This window comes from Phaseolus vulgaris, chromosome 11 (assembly GCF_000499845.2).
Source record: "Phaseolus vulgaris cultivar G19833 chromosome 11, P. vulgaris v2.0, whole genome shotgun sequence".
In the NCBI taxonomy this organism is placed as follows: domain Eukaryota; kingdom Viridiplantae; phylum Streptophyta; class Magnoliopsida; order Fabales; family Fabaceae; genus Phaseolus; species Phaseolus vulgaris.
Genome location: NC_023749.2, coordinates 48711614 through 48723655, shown reverse-complemented (window position 1 = coordinate 48723655; position 12042 = coordinate 48711614). Strand labels below are relative to the sequence as shown.

Here is a 12042-nt window from a genome sequence, read left to right as displayed (position 1 = left end):
GCAACACAGACACAAACACATATATAATAATAATACGGATACGAATATACGTATAATCTCTAAAATGGAAAACATGAAGATACGTATCTATATATTATATAATTATGAATTATGAATTATATGAATTGATAACAAAGATTTGCGTGTACAAAATGTTTTAGATTTTTTTGAAGCATAAAGATGTTTTTCACGACTTCAAAATGATTTGTTTTTTATTTTTATAATTATAATAAAAAAATTATACAATAAGTTTGAGTTTTTAGAAAATTAATATATATATATTTTTAAAATTGTGTTAGAATCGTGTTAGAATTGTCAGAAATCTAACAAATATTTTTTGAATTGGACACTTTACTGATACGTGTGTATGTGTCCGATATGTGTGTCTGACACAAACACGTCATTTAAAAAGAGTGTTCGATATGTGTGACTTGTTGACTTTCATTGTCTCGCAAGATGAGGATAGTAGTTGTTATTACTCCTTTTCATATAAACATATTTTATATTTTTAACTAAAATTAATGTTAAAAATATAGTAAGAATATGATTAATATGTTTTTGGATAAAAAGAATAACAATAAAATTTATATTTTCAAGTTTAATGCTTTCATGATTTAACAGATAATTTTTTTACAACGAAAATAATTAAGATAAGTCAGTTATATTTTCAAATACGGCAAATTATAAGATAATATAAAAGATTTTACAAACAAGAATAAATAAAAGACGACATCAGCATCATTCCAATACCTCACTTTTCATTTGTACACTCTTAACAAAACACTGAAAGCTTATTTTGTTTTACAATAAGATTTAGTTGATAATCAGTGTCTTCAATTATTGGTCTTTGCTCTCACTTATTCCACTATTTTACAAGACAACATTTCAACAAGAAAACTGCACTTAAAAAGTAGATACACATTATTTGAACTTACCACATAGTATCACACTCTCACCTTCTTCTTGCAGACTTGTCTTTCCATATTTGAAGCATTCTATGAGGCTTATCCTTCACAAACTTGTGCTTGCTTTCATGCAGCTGTGGTTGTGGTTGAGTTCTTCTGTTCATGTTCATGCAGCAGATGACAGTTTAAACCCCGGTGATACATTCAACTCCTCTTCACATCTATTTTCTAAGAGTCGCAAATATCTTCTAGGATTTGAGTTTAGTAGACAAGATGATGAAATTTTTACTCACTTAGTAATACGAAATAGAGATGACGGTGCTATAGCTTGGGATTGGGAATGTAATAAAGAACAATCTGTCAACAGGAGTGATGCAGTTCTATCCCTAAACTTCTCTGGCGTGCTCAAAGTAGAATCTTCATCTCTGAAAAAACCATTTATTCTGTATTCTCCTCCTCAACCTATCAACAACACTGTGGCCACTTTGTTGGAAACAGGCAACTTTGTGCTTCAACACCTTCACCCCAATGGGACAACCACTCTCTTGTGGCAGAGTTTTGATTATCCCCTCACACTTTGCTCCCCACCATGAAGTTAGGTGTTAACCACAAAACAGGCCATCGTTGGTTACTTTTTTCGTACTTGACCAATGAGCGTGCGACTCCAGGTGCCTTTAGTCTTGAATGGGAACCAAAGGGACAAGAACTGATGATAAGGAGGCGAGGAAAAGTTTGTTGGAAAAGTGGGAAACTGAGGAACAATAGATTTGAGAACATCCCAGAAGATGCACAAGGCGTGTTGAACTACAGCATAGTGTCCAATGGGGATGAAGACACCTTCTCTTTCACATCTACAAATGAAAGCCATACACGTCGGTGGTTGCTATCAGATACTGGGCGGTTATATTACAATGCCAAAGATGGATATGTTGCAAGGGCTGATCTGTGTTATGGATACAACAACACAGAAGGAGGGTGCCAAAGATGGCAAGATATACCCAAGTGCAGGATTCCTGGTGATGTGTTTACCAAAAAGAGTCTTCGCTCTAGTTATGAAAAACTAACCTTTGACTATAATAAGAATATTAGTTACAGCGATTGTGAGGCTGCTTGCTGGAGCCATTGTAATTGCAATGGATTCAAACAAATCTATGATGATGGAACTGGATGTTTCTTCTATCATTGGAATTCATCAACAGATTATATAGTTGACGGCTCCGTTTCGGCTGAAGACATTTACTTACTGGAGAACAAAGGGAACATAATCCCTCATCATCAAGGTATGTCCAATGCCAACTTCATTTCATTTTTTTATAGACAAAAAGAAGTTTCATTTCAAATGGTTCCCATCATACCCTATAATATGTACAGCAAAGTCTAAAGATTCCAACCATACCTAAATTGAATACACCCTTTTTCAAGAGTGAATACTTCTTGTGCATTTCTTTCTTTGTACAACTTTACTGTGGATCTTAGGGAACTGCACATTTTTTTAGCAGTCTTTGATCTCCAAATAGGAAAGGAAATAAGCAGTAAAATTATAATTGATACTTGAAGATTTTGAGTTGTTTTATGCAGGTACAAAAAGGTGGATATGGATAAGTACAGTAATAGCAACTGCTTTACTCATACTATGCGCATGCATTCTATGCCACGCCATAAAGAAACGAAAACATGTACTTCAAGGTTAGTTACATTACATACTTCTAACTCATTGTTAAACACAATCTTTTTATCACTATTCTATATTTTAACATTTCTCATTTTCATCTGAACAGAGAAAAAAAGGAAAGAAATGGAGATGAAATTATCTCTAATAGAAGATTTTGGAAATGATTTGAATAAGGGACACAGTTTAAAAGTATTGGATTATACAATGGTTGTGGCATCCACAAATGGGTTTTCATCAGAAAATAAGTTAGGACAGGGAGGCTTTGGACCAGTTTATAAGGTGATCGAAACTGCTCATGTTATGTGCTGGTAAAGTTATTTCGGAGGACTCACATGACCTTTTTGTTATCATTTCTTTAGGGAACTTTGCCAACAGGAGAGGAGGTTGCTATAAAAAGACTTTCAAGAAGTTCTACGCAAGGAATTGTTGAGTTTAAAAATGAACTAACACTTATATGTGAACTTCAGCACACCAATCTTGTTCAACTACTTGGTTGTTGCATTCATGAAGAAGAGAAGATTCTAATTTACGAGTATATGTCCAACAAAAGCTTGGATTTCTATCTTTTCGGTGAGGAATGTGTTGATCATTATCTAATTATGTCTTGTTTATGATGTCAAACAGATAAAACTTGTTTTCATTATTATGCAACTATTCAAACACATATGTAGGTCAAATTGATCTTTCTCAACTGTCATTGTTTGTTGATGATAGATTTACTAGAATTACTCAATTTTCCTAGTTATAACATCATGAAGAAAAGTCATTTTATTCTTTTTACCATGTGGTAGATTGTACAAGAAGCAAATTACTAGATTGGAATAAACGGTTCAACATAACACAGGGAATTGCTCAAGGATTATTGTATCTTCACAAGTACTCAAGACTCAAAATCATTCATAGAGACTTGAAAGCTAGTAATATACTTCTGGATGAAAATATGAATCCAAAAATTTCAGATTTTGGAATGGCTAGAATGTTCACCCAACAAGACTCAGTATCAAATACGAACAGGGTTGTTGGGACATAGTAAGCTTGTTAAACTTGGTTATATTTAACTTATGTATCAATCTATAAATAAAATTTATTTTTTGATATAATATTTCTTGCAGTGGTTACATGTCTCCAGAATATGCTATGGAAGGAGTTTTTTCTACAAAGTCTGATGTGTATAGCTTTGGGGTCTTGTTGCTTGAAATTGTTAGTGGACGTAAAAACACTAGTTTTTATGATGAGGATCGCCCAATAAATCTAATTGGACATGTATGTAAAATTAATTTTCATGAGTTTGTTTTTTGGTATAATATTCTTTATGTCTAATTTGAATAAAATAGTTACAGGTATGGGAACTCTGGATAGATGACAAGTGTTTTCAATCAGTGGATCCATCATTAAATGAGTCATTTGATTATGATGAAGTGCAGAGGTGTATTCATGTTGGTCTCCTCTGTGTTGAACAATATGCAAATGATCGACCAACCATGTCTGACGTTATATCAATGCTGACAAACAAGAGTGCAATAGTGTCTTTACCTAAAAAACCAGCATTTTATATTCAAAGAGAGATGTTTAATGAGAAGTTATTTTCTTCAGAGTTGTGTACTAGTTCTACAGTAGAAATTACTACTTCGTTGGAAATAGAATAAACCTGAGTGAGCTATGTACCAATAAAAATAGAAACGATATTTACTTATGCATTGTCAGTTAAGAAATGTTTGTTATATTTTTAAGATAGTAAATGTTTGTTTTATTTTTAATTTTTCCCTCAAATCATTCAAATATGTGAAGATTGATTCGGTAAAAACTTGTTTAAATGTTACTAGACAGTCTTATCATGTTAGACCATCTAGAGTTTCATTTACAATTTCTATCATATTTGGTAGATGGTCTCAGTAGACCGTTTGGTTAAGTCTAACTAGTGTATAATAAGAAAATCCTAAGGAAATCGTGTGTTAAGAAGTCTCACACTCTCCTTAGAAGCTTGACTATCATGACTCTTAGGCTATAAAAGAGCACATTCGCCCATGTAAAATCACACATTTTGTGAGTGAGTTTGAGCATGAAAAAAAGTTGTTTGGTTGAGTTTTCCCAAGTAGCCTTCCTTCCTATTGTCTTCTTGGACCCTCTAAGAAGAGTCTCAAGAGACCGTCTAGGATATGGCCGCCCAACCTAGGATGTGTACACTTGGTAAGGAAATCTCCACCTTTACTTACTCCTATTCCATTTTCATTTTCTCCATTAGCATCTTGGTCCATTGCTTGGTCCATTACATTTATTTTGTATCTATGTTGTGATTTTGTCAAGCTTCCCATCTCATATCCCCTCTATCCACAAAAGTCGACAAAGATCACCCCAAAACACAAAACCATATTCAACCAAACACATGACCAACTTTCCCACACTATCTCTCCAAGAAATCATTCCACAACCACTTCTATACCATTTGACCATTTCACTTTTCCACCACTAAATTAATTCCATTTGTCACTTAACCTAGATAGAAGCCTTCTCCCACCATGAATGAAGAGATGAATTCACTTCATCTGAACAATACCTGGACTCTTATTCATATAGACCTGTTGGTTCTAGGTCGGTTAGCTGTAAATATGGTATTCCACAAACTAGTTAAAAAAATTAAAAGCGAGATTGGTGGTTAGAGGCTTTTCTGAGTGAAGGAGATAAATATAATAATGTGTTAGCTCATGTAGTAAAGGACAAATCTATTTGGATGTTGTTAGCCATGGTTGTTGAACTTAACCTTGAGATGGAACAAATAGACGTTAGGGTTGCATTCCTATTTGGATAATTAAAGGAGACTATCTACATGAAGCAACCAGAATGATTTGAGATAGGAGACAAAGAGCATTATGTTTTTAAGTTAAACATATCCTTGCATGGTCTGAAACAATCGATAAGTCAACCACTACAAAAAATATGTAAGTTGTGGCGGTTTTAATATGACGATTATTAAAATTTGTCACAATTATTCGTATTTTTTTTTTATCAGCAAAGAATGAATTTAAATTACTAGGAACACTTAAGAGGTGTCCCAACCCTTTTACAAGGGCCAACATCCAAAAGATTAGATCCATGTGAATTTCCAATAAGATACTAAAGCTGTAGAATTCTGCAGTGAAAGAGAACCTGCATAACTCCTTTAGAGGCTGCAAAATTCTACAAAGAACCTGCATAATTTCCCCTACAAGTCCAGAAAAAATTATGCAGCAAAAACTTCAATTATGCAGCTCTTGTGCATCCCAATTAGGTAGCAGAAAAAACCCACAAAAAAGGTATGAAGTTGGCCAGAGTCTTTACTAACACAACTTATATTCAACACCAAAAAAAAGCATTCTGATATGCATAAAAATTGCTACTGCTCCCTCTTAATACGACATGTTAATTAGCATCACATTTCCTCTTCAAAATATGTCATCGCCATTTTATGAAGTATACCGCTCTCTACATTTTTGTTGCCTCCATCACATTCATCTTTTTCCTTCAACTAATTTTCCCCATTCCATCCACAACATTCTTCTTTTTTTCCAAAAATTATTATTCCCCAAAACATTGTATTCCTACAAATATCATTTCTTTTACCCCTATGCAAACACTCTCATCTCTTCTCTTTGGAAATCCTCTCATTTGGAAACACAGACCCCTCACCCTGGAATCATCAACCATTCTCATAAATACCCTAACCCAACTCTTCTCACTCTCATATCCCACACCACACGCATCCACCCCAATGCGTCGTTGCCGTTAGTTCTATCTCTGCCATTACCGCGAAGACGTAGTTACCCCACCAACTTGAATGACACCCTCCCTTCATTCTTGAGTCATGTTTGTCATCTTGGTAATAAGTATAAGTGGATTCAAACTTCATATCTTTTGATGTTTCAGGAAATGGAAAATCCTCTAACACAAAGAAATCTGCTGACTATTTTTTGCACACTAATGGATATTCCCAAACACAAAATAATCATAGATGCTTCAGTTGTATTTCAGGTGGTTTACCATATGCTTCAAGTATGTTTCATATTTGCTAAGTTTTGATATCTGGTTTTCATATTTGCTAAGTTTTGATATCTGGTTGTTATGTTGTCTAGTACTTTTAGTCTTATTTAGCAGATTTGTTTTTCTGACAAGATTTTGTTTTTGAATCTTGAATCTTGTTGGATGAGTATTAATATTATAGGATGTTGAGCTTATTATTTTTATTATTATTTTCTGCTAAGTCTTGTTAAATATGTTCTTTATCTTAGTCTATTTCCTCTACATCAACAAGTGTTAAGAGTATTATGTGGAACATTTTGCAATCATCTTTATAGATGATGCCTTATGATGATTAATGCTGATCAAATAATTTTTTACTAGATTGTTTTCCTTTTATTTTGTTCTCATCTTATTTAATTGTTATCTCTGCTCCCAGTTTTATATCACTAGCATTACAATTGAGTGTCATCATTACATGTGCTAGTAATAAATAGCCTTCCACCTGAATTTGGTAAAGTGGTGTGAAGATCATTTGCACTCATAAGATAGGATGGGAATGGACACTTCAATGTTCTAATTAAGCAGCTCAACTAAAAGTTTTGAAACAAATTTTAGCTCAATGATCTATGGCAATTGATACTTGATTTTGTCTGCTTGCATATGTGGAGATAAATTTTTTATTTGGTATCATCATTTTTTTTTCTTTACTAGCAAAGAAATGCAAGCTACACAAATAGTTCAGATATTTAAAGTAAACTTGGATTTACTTACTCTTAAACATGTACACGTTGATGACATGGGAAGACCACCTTGTTGTGACAAAGGAGTCCATTTTTAGTGTTGTGTAATTAGAATTGGAGTTTAACCATATTAGCTTGTTAATTTAGGTTATACCCTCAGGTGATGAGGAACAATGATATTTTCTTGCATGATATTTTCTTGCACTAGTTGTGGGTTCAGAAAATTCAGCTAGTCTAAATTGAAACAAGTTAATTATATCATGAACAAAAGTTGAAAATTATAAAAACAATTTCAATAAAATATTAAAAATTGTAATATTAAAAATTAAAATATTTAATTCTCTAATTACAACCGTTATTACTAACGTACAATAATTCACAATTTAATATAATAGTGACGGTTACAAACATTATACTATAATATATAAAGTGGTGTTTATAGACCGTCACATTATACTTTTGAAGGCCAGATCAGTGGAGGTACACAGAATTACCACACATGTAGATTGTGACGGTTGTAAATGCAACTTTATACAAAAATAATCGTCACCATATACATGTTCTTTATAGGGAATGGAATATATGATTTGATGAGTTCATTATGAGCATTGGTTTTTAACATAGCAAGAGATAGTTGCATTTACTTCAAGTTTCTATTAGAAGGTCACTTCATTGTATTGTTGATGTATGTAAATGACATTTTAATAGAAAAAGATAATAAACCCGATGTACAAAAGGTTAACTTTATGTTAAACAATGACTTTCATGTGAAGGACCTAGGAGTTAGGAATATATTGGTGATTAAGATCATTAGACGATGTGATTTGAAACATCTACATGTGTCCTATGAGACCTATCTCAAATAAATCCTTGTGAAGTTTAGTATGAAAAACTTAAAACCTATATCCACACATATTGCATCTCATTATAAGTTGAATGATGAAAAATCTCATAAAATAATGGAGGAATAATGCTATATATACAGTATTACATATGCTAATATAGTTGGTTTTGTTATGTATGAATGGTATGCACACTCCTCAATACAACCTATGTTCCGAGCATTGTTAGGAGGTTCATATATCAAATCCCAGGCGAGCTCATCGACAAGCTCTTAAGTTGATTCCTATAACAACGTCAGAATTTGGCCAACGCTAATATTTGAAAGTTAATTTGATGTTTTCTTGTAGTGAGAGTACGCCCATTTTTTTTGGGTGAGAGAGCCACAAGTTATACGTAACGTTTTTTTAAAGTGGCTTCAAGATAGTCCGTCCATAACCTCATAGTAATATTCTCCTTTGAAACTTGCCTTAGGACCTTGTCACCAAGACTCAAAAAAATTGCACTAAGAGCCTTTTCTAACAATGTAGTCTTGTCGTTTTCAGTCATGAGTTTTTCAGACCTGAAATCTCTTTCCAAAGCCTCAAGAAGGTCCATTGAACTAAAGGAGCATGCATCTTCAACCGCCATAGCTAGAAATCATTCAATCCAGTGAATTTGTCAACCTCATACTTTGCAGAAGTAATCTTGTTTGAGTTTCTTCATTCCATGTTCATCGCACCATTTTGTTGAGTGCAAACACAATTCACTGGATCATTTAATCAAAATAATATTAATAAAAAAAAGAGAAACCGTGAATGAGAAAGTAAAACGGAGTAGAACAGAGTATGAAAATCACAAAAGCAATTTTACGTGGTTTATATTGTTAATGAAGTTTACGTCCACGATGAGTATCCTTAAAGGTTACAACAAAAAGTTTCTCTCTAAACCTCGCAACAACACTCTCTACTCTTATGTTTTTGAAAACTGTCAAGTTCACTTTCATAACTACAAGACAAAAAATAACTGCCTTACAACTTCCTACTATGCACGTTTCTCATACAAATCAACGACGTGTACAACAATTGAGTTTCAAATATCATGAGGCACTAACAGTTACAGAGAAACTTAAATAAAAGAAGTAGACGATCCAAAAGCAGTAGTTCAATACAGACGTTGATGCCCATCAAACAATGATATCCATCAAACAATAATATCGATAAGAGATGATACTCATAAGACCACCATAAACCATTAGATGAAGAAAATCCGAATGATCCAAAAACTTGAAACTTAGATTTTAGCTGAACCAAAATTTACATTAAATAATGTATCTTGATATGATCTAGTATAACAAAATACAAAGTTTTCATATTTATTTTTGTTTAATGGTAAAAAACATATACTATACTCTAATTAACCTTGGAAATAATGTTGAGTGGGATTATACATGATGACAACAAATCAAAATTGTTTAATTTAGATTTAATTACCTTATCCGTCCCTACATTTAGGACCAATATTCAATTTAGTACAGTGGTTTTTAAAAAATCAATTTGGTCTCCATATTTTTTAAAATGCATCCAAAATGATTCTTTTTGTTAAGTCGCACGAAACGACGTTAAGTGGTGCTTATATGGCAGAGACGTGTCAAGCGACGTGGATGGTTACATTAGCTTAGTCAGGAATGAATTGGGGGTTAGGGTTACAATAATTTCACTTGGGGATTACGCATTGTATGGTGTGAGGTGCGATTGTGAACAAGGATCTAGAGGTGCGATCTTGTGGTGTGATGTGACGTTCGATTGTGTAGTGCGTTCCCGTGGTGCGATCCCAAATCCATTCTGAGGTGTGATCCAGAGCTCGTGAAGGGGCAGCGATTGAGGAACCTACTCGATTACAACTGCATGATGATACAGATGCAGACCTATAGGCACACACATTTCCACCACAAACAGATCTACACCCATGAACGAATCACAAACGCTGATTACTCCTCCCCAACCAACGAATCCACAATCACCAGACTCCACCCCAAACGACGACCCTCCTATATGTCAACTTACTCGTTTATGTGAACAAGGCAACAAGCAAAAACATTTACGTACGGAAACCCTAACAACCAGAATTTATTAATCTCTGCCTATCCAATCTCATACCCGAAACCCTAATCACCCAAAACAAAGTGTCACCTACTTGACAGTCCACATAACCCCTTATCTTTGCCACATAAGCACCACTTAACGTTGTTTCGTGCGACTTAACAGAAAGGAAAATTTTGGATACATTTTTAAAAACATAGGGACCAAATTGATTTGTTTAAAAAATACTGTACTAAATTGAATATTGACCCTAAATGTAGGGACGAAGGTAATTAAATCTTTAAATTAAAAACAAAACCGTGGGAAAATTTATTGTTTGATAGATAAAAACTAAAATTAGTAAAGTTAAACACAATTTAGAAAAAAACATAGATTCAAGCCTCTTCTAAGTTCCTTTTATATACTAATTCTTTTAAATTTTTTATGAACCTCTAATAAATATGAACTCATAATTTTCCTATTGTGTGAAAAAAAGTGTTAAACTTGTCCATGCTAAAATGATATCCCATATCTTTTAAAGTTCAATAATGGAAGACAATAGATTACTCAAAACCAAAAGGAAACGAAAGATATAGGTCCCATAACACAAACTTTTGTCGGCCATTCTTAACGTGTTTCCCTTTATATTAATATATCATGTGCGAACATTCTAAAAGTAATTTTTTTAAAAATAATTCGTTTATGAATTAAAAAATATTTATATATTTGTAAAAAATATTTTTATTAATTTTGTATATATAATTTTTAATTTATTTATAAAGTAATTTTACCTTGTATAAAGAAAGGATTTTTCTTTTTAATTTTAGAAGTGTTTATAAAACATGTACCTTCAAAAATACAATCTAATTTCGAGTATTCAACTTATCCATACTTTTTTCGATTTTTTTTAGTAAAGATAAGTGGTACTTTTCTTTTCTTTTACTAAAACATCTTTTCTTTTTCTTTCCAACAGAAAAGGAACACGAATTTCAGAAATTCTAAATTGTTCTGTGTTATTCTGACTTATATCGATGAAATGAAGATAATTTATAGTTTTTTTTATATTATTTTAACTATTATAAACAATATAACACTAAACAAATATATTTTACTTTCTGTTGTTTGCTTTAATTAGGTTTGGTTTTGGTTGATGTTGGACACTTTAAAGTTCCTTTTATTCTATTAATTCAGATAAAAAATAAATAAATTAGAAAAAAAAATCACGTGCAAGTGCTAGTAAAATATTTTGTATCTTAACAGGTATTGAAATTGTAATTTATATACTTTTTATTTTGTCATAATTTTTAATGTATTCCTCTGTTATATTTTAATTTTTTAGATATGTATTTTAATATATCTATATATATGCACACACGTATAGATAATTACAAATATTATGTATGTTTAAAGTTATGCACTTAAGTTAAATCCCTCTAAACTTTTTATTACTTTTAGTCTTGATATTCCTTTAGTTTTTTCTTTAACGCTGAAAACAAAAAATAATAATAAAAGATTTAAATTAAAATAATTATATTATTTTGGTGTGTAATTAAAAAAAAATATTTATTTTTATTCACTCATAATCTTTTTCTAATTTTAATGTATTATGATTAGTGACATTTTATTTCTTTGCTTAAATAAGCATTACTTAACAGAATGTTATTTAAATAATAATAATAGTAAAAATATATAGTAATTGTAAAACAAATAAATCAGTTCACAATGAATTAAGTCTTGTGAAAAAAATATTGTATAGTTATTTTTATGAAATGAATGTGACAACCTCGCTTTAGATTTTAGGTTTTATCAAGTTTGATTTCTGATGCTTTGAC

At 32.0% G+C, this 12042-nt stretch overlaps 1 pseudogene; it reads left to right on the top strand.

Moving 5' to 3' along the window:
* Positions 1 to 873: 873 nt before the first annotated feature.
* Positions 874 to 4334, top strand: LOC137825556 (G-type lectin S-receptor-like serine/threonine-protein kinase At1g67520; annotated as a pseudogene).
* Positions 4335 to 12042: the final 7708 nt, after the last annotated feature.